Source organism: Oryctolagus cuniculus, chromosome 2 (assembly GCF_964237555.1).
Source record: "Oryctolagus cuniculus chromosome 2, mOryCun1.1, whole genome shotgun sequence".
NCBI lineage: Eukaryota > Metazoa > Chordata > Mammalia > Lagomorpha > Leporidae > Oryctolagus > Oryctolagus cuniculus.
This window is the reverse complement of record NC_091433.1, coordinates 155,557,359-155,563,358: the sequence shown is the minus strand read 5'-3', so window position 1 is coordinate 155,563,358 and position 6,000 is coordinate 155,557,359.

Genomic DNA, 6,000 nt, shown 5'->3' with positions numbered 1-6,000 from the left:
CTCCCCAAATAGCTGCTGTAGCCAGGGATGGGCCAAGCTGAAGCCGGGAGCCAGGAGCTTCTTCTGGGTCTCCCACGTGGGTGCAGGAGCCAAGCTCTTGGGCCATCTTCTGCTTTCCCAGGCATATTATCAGGGAGCTGGATCAGAAGTGGAGCTGGTGGGACTTGAACTGGTGACCATGTGGGATGCCAGCATTGCAGGCAGCAGCTTAACCCGTTACGCCACAACACTGGCCCCAAACCAATTTTTATAATGCATTTTTATTTGTTCCTCCTGTTGATTCTATGTCTCTGCAGAACCCCAACTAATCAATAATTTTTTGTCCTTTTGTATCTGACTTATCTCACTTAGCATGTCTTCAAGGTTCATACAGGTTGTCACATGTATCAGAATTTTCTTCTTTTTTTATTTTATTTTATTTTTTTGACAGGCAGAGTGGACAGTGAGAGAGAGAGAGACAGAAAGGTCTTCCTTTTGCCGTTGGTTCACCCTCCAATGGCCGCCGCAGCCAGCGCGCTGCGGCCGGCGCACCACGTTGATCCGATGGCAGGAGCCAGGTGCTTCTCCTGGTCTCCCATGGGGTGCAGGGCCCAAGCACCTGGGCCATCCTCCACTGCACTCCCTGGCCACAGCAGAGAGCTGGCCTGGAAGAGGGGCAACCAGGACAGAATCCGGAGCCCCGACTGGGACTAGAACCCGGTGTGCCGGCGCCGCTAGGCGGAGGATTAGCCTAGTGAGCCGCGGTGCCGGCCCATTTTCTTCTTTTTTTGAAAAAAAGTGTTTTATTTACTTGAAAAGCAGAGTTGACAGCGAGAGAGAAGGAGAGACAGAGAGAGAAAGAGAGCTATCTGCTGGCTCACTCCCCAAATGGCTGAAACAGCCCGAGCTGGACCAGGCCAAAGCCAGGAGCCCAGAACACAATCCAGGTCTCCCACGCGGCCGGCAGAAACCTAAGTAGTGGAGCCATCACTTAGTGCCTCTCCAGGTGCACATTAGCTGGAAGCAGGAATCTGAAGTGGAGCTGGAACTTACACCCAGGCACTTCGGTAGGGGAGGCAGGTGCCCCGAGCAGCGTCTTAACTGCCGCACTGAACACCCACCTCTTGGTGAAATGCACTGGGCCTGCTGCTGCTTCTCCCCTGATGATTGTGAATTTTCCTGCTGCAGACCTGAGTATACAAATAAGTCTTTTTGAGTCACTGCTTGCAAGTCTTTTGTAAATCCTCAGAAGTGACACTGCTGAGTCAAATGGTCACTCTGTGATTCTCTTCTTCTTCTTTTTGAGGACCCACTGTACTCTTAGCTGCAGCAGCTCCCGCCTTGCACAATGCCACCGCCAGTGCAGTGTTCCATTTCTCTGCATCCTCGCTAACGCTTGTCACTTGATTTTCCTCTAGCAGAAGCCACACTAATGGGTGTGAGGTGGATCTCTATAATTTTTGTTTGCATTTCCAAAATGGCTATGATATTGAGCATCTTTTCATGTGCTTATGGCCATTTGTATATGTTTGGAGAAATATCTATTCAGATCTTTTCCCCATTTTTAAAAATTGGGTTGTTTGCTTTTGGTTGTTGATGTTAAGAGTTCTCTATAATTGTAGATGTTAATCGCTTCTAGCTACATGTAATTTGAAAAGATTTTCTTATTCCATGGGTTGCCTTTTTACTCTGTGGATAGTCTCAAACCCCTCATCCATGAAAGTTTTAAATTTTGGTGAACCCAATTTGTCTACTTTTTATTTTGTCATCCATGCCTTTTGTGTCATAGCAAGAAATCACTGACAAATCCAATATTATGCAGATTTCCCCCTATGTTTTCTCCTAAGAGTTTATGGATTTAGCTCTATTTGAGTTAATTCTTGTATATGGTATTAGGTAAGGGTTCAATATCATTCATTTACATGTGTTTATTCAGTTTTTTCTTGATTTCCAAAAATCCTGATCAATTAAGAGTTTTGTTCAGCTTGAAGAAATAGAAGCTATGTAGTGTAGATGCACACGTTTTTATTTCACAAAAAAGTCCACAGCTAAGCTGTCCAGCTGCTATAAAGGCCCCAGAAGGACCTGAACTCATGGCTTCCATTCCAGGTGCACTGGCTGCTGGAACTCCAGCCAATACCTGCAAATTCCAGGCCAGAGGAAGGAAGAAGAAGGGATAAAAGGCGACTCCCTTTAAGGAGTCTAAGTGTTGAACATGACGCTTCCGTGTCATTGGCTAGCAAGGTGGGGAATGTCTGACCCATGGGCCATATAAGGCCCACGAAATCATTTGGTCTGGCCCTGCCAAGGCAACTCCAGGTGGGACTCGAAATTCAATAAGTCTGTAGCAGGCTAATTTTTAAGTTAATAATTTTGTGTGGCCCTCAAGTAACATAAATATCCAAATGGTCCTTGGCAGGAAAAAGTTTCCCCACCCCTGAGTCTTGGTTGGATAGCTGCAAAGACTTTTATCAGCCACCCCGAGATGAATCAGGACACTCTAGCCAAGAAGCAGAGAAGGGCTGTTGGCTTCGCTGGCTACCACCCTCTATCACAGGTACCTATACATCTGAAATTCTGTGACAATTTTGCAGAGAAAAAAGTGAGAAAATGGTAGCAAATTACTTAGCAAAATGCCTGCTGCTGGCCATGCACTCCCAAAATGTAAGCTATTATTTTTCCTTATATTACTCTCTGATCTCAGAGACAGGGCTGCTACCATACCGGGGCAGAACAGATGGTTCTTTACCTGGTGTGATTAATGGACTGCCCCCAAAATGTCTTTGCAGTGATGCCTCGGGTACACCATTAGCGCCACAAGTGCTCCTCTCTGTAGGCCCTATTCTAAATCTAAGGCCTGGGGCGGGAAGTAGGGGAACAGGCAGCTGTATGGAGCGACACAGACAGCCACTCTCAGCCTCTGGGTGGCAAAATCTGCTTGCTGCTTTTTTTTTTTTTTTTTTTTTTTTTTTTTTTTTTTTTTTTGCCTGGCTGCTGTCTGGGATCCAGGCCCCACAGGAGTGGGAGCTCAGGGTCTTGTTGGCAGCTGGGGATGTGCAGGCTGAGGGTGGCCCTGGTGAGGGTGAAAGTGGAAGGAAGAGGGCTGGTGGGCTGCCTCAGTTCGAGTGCAGGCGTGGGGCCACTGAAATGTGGGGACAGGTATGCTTTGCCCCTCCCTGGCCACACCTGAGCACCTAATCAGGCACAGCCCAGCTCATTGCAGTGAAATAGGGAAGGCTGGGAAGACGTGGGATCTGGAACCAGGACGCCCTATCATGTGGGTGGAGGTGCTGCAGAAGCAGAGACTCCTAGCAGGTGCAGCCTGGCCCACAGAGGTTCTGCAGTGTAGCTCAGGGACCAGGAGTCACTCAGAAGTCAGCCTTGAGTGTGTGTCAGAGGCAGCAGCCCCTCAGCACAGGCGGGGCCACAAGAGTCCTCCCTGGAAGACTGTACAGAACCCGCGGTGCCAGGGAGAGGAGTGGGGCTGGGGCGGGGGTCTCACATTAGAAACCAGGCCATGGGGAGCCCATCTGGGTCGTGCAGTCTCGTAGAGGTGCCCAGGGTCCGTGCTGATGGAGGACACAGGGCTAAAGCTATGTCTTTATCCATTGATATATAGTTCAGCATTTTAACCCTGGTACAATAGAAGTCATGCATTTGTGTCCAAGTGGCAGCCCTGGGCCCAGGGGCAACAGTGTTCCTAGGGCTCCTGCCTTCCCCACAGTCTAAGACCATCAGGATGCCTGGGGGGCAGGGGGCTCCTTACACACACAGAGGATCCCCACGGCAGGGGCCCCAAGGGGACTGTTAGGATTTCTGTCTCAGCTGAATCAGTGCTCTCTCTGGGGCACAGGGGCCTGGGCCCTTGCTGGACACCAAAGGAAGCCACAGGTCAAACTCAGACAAGATTGGCCTGGAGGGCCGGTTTCTGGGGAGAAGGCAGAGAGCGAAACAGGAACTGTGGGATGGAGCCAGCTCCTGGTGGTGTGTGGGGTGCCAAGCCTGGGTCTGAAGTGAGAGGGCTGTTTAGGGGAAGAGCTAGGAGGGCACTGCAGCCCCTTAGCCATGTAGGGTCCATGCCAGACCAAGCCAAAGGCCCAGAGTAAACCCAGGTTCTCTACAGCTAGAGGCACAAGTGGTCACAACCAAGTCCACAAACAGCATGTCGCTGATGGACAATCAGGTGACAGGAATGACATCCAGAAGACTTGCCTCCAACGAGACCTGTGGAAAGACGATCTCCTGGGATTCAGGGGCTCCTGTTTCCTCCCAAAGCTGTGCCCTTAGCAGGCTGTGTGACCTCAGATGTGTCACTGCCCATCTCTGGGCCACATTTCCTCCACTGTGCAATATAGGCTTGCGGCCTGCCAGGATCCTGGGTAGAGCATCTGTTTCCAGAAGTCAAGGAACAGGCAAGGGCCACTCGGAGGAACTCCTGGTGGGATTTAGCTCCGACATCTGGGAAGACTTTCCTATCCCTCTCACTCTTGAGAATTCTCACTGCAGAAAATGCAATAGGGAAAAACGTCATTTGCATGTTTACTTGACCCCAGGATGCTCTGATCCCAGACACACACCAAATCCAGAAGCCAGATGCAGAATTATCATGAAGCTGAAGAAACTTCAGGGTACTCGCATGGGCCTCTTCCAAGACCATGGAGAGGCCCAGGCCATGTGTACACACTCTTCTCCTTGAAGGGGCGGTATCAGCTTTTTGTTACTAGAACAAAATGCCAGAGGCCAGCTAGTTTATAAAGGAAAGGGGTTTATTCTGGCTCATAGCATGCAGGTACAAAGCACAGGGACCTCATCTGTGATGCCCTTCTAGCTGGCAGAGCCCCGAGGTGGCACAGGGCTTCCCGGGCAACACATGGCAAGAGACAGGGAGGATGGGTGTGGAGGGCTGCCTCCCTCCATCTGCTTATCAACCATTGGAATTCAATCATGGGGCTCCAGCACAATGACCCTGCTTAATCCCCATCACCTCCCAAAGGCCCCGTCTTCAAACATCATGGTCAGATTAAATGTCCACCCCCTTAAAACTTCACAATGGGGATTAATTTTCAGCACACCAAGCCTGGGTTTCATGCAAACCATATCCAAATCGTAGCTGAGGGTATTCTAAATTATATAAGTGTCAATCACCACACAACCTAGCACTGGCCCTGCCAGATGCCCAGGATTTGGAGCCATTATTATGATGACAAAAGAGGACTAGGAACAGCAACCTTTCCACTCAGCAGTCACAGAGAGCTCCCCCCTGGTGCTGACTGGTGCTTATTAACTTAAAGTTTATAAACATAGGGGCTAGCATTGTGGGGGTTCGGCCACCACCTGCAATGCTGGCATCCCATATGAGTGCCCATTCAAGTCTCAGCTGCTCCATCTCTGATCCAGCTCCTGCAAATATACCTGGGAAAGCAGCAGAAGATGGCCCAAATCCTTAGGCTCCTGCCATCCATGTGGGAGACACAGATGAAGTGCCAGTCCCCTGTCTTTGGCCTAGCCTAGACTTGGCTGCATTTAGAGAGTCAATTACTGGATAGGACAGAAGATTCTCTCTCTCTCTCTCTCTGCCCCACCTCCCTTCTCTGTAGCTCCGCCTTTTAAATAAACAAATAAATCTTTTAAAAACATGGTGATGATAACACTCAATATACCTACTCACTTGTACTTTCATTATCCCAGTCAGTCCTCCCCCAGAACCCGTGAGAAGGGCAGGACAGGTCCTACCACTTCTGACTTAAAGAAGTCAAAACTGAGGCTTAGAGAAGCCAACAGGCCTGCTCAGGTTTGCAAGACTGGCTGAAGACAGAAGCAGGACTCAAACTCAGGACCTTCTTAGGACCAGCTCAAGACTCATTGCTCTCCCGATTCACAGCCAAGCACAATCACACCAAAGCATCGTGTAGACAGCATCACCCCTGGGCTCTGGAGATGCACAGAGTGGCTGCTTCAGGCACATACACCTCCATTCTGGCTCCGGGCACCAAGGAGGCCCAGGTGGACATAGCACACAGA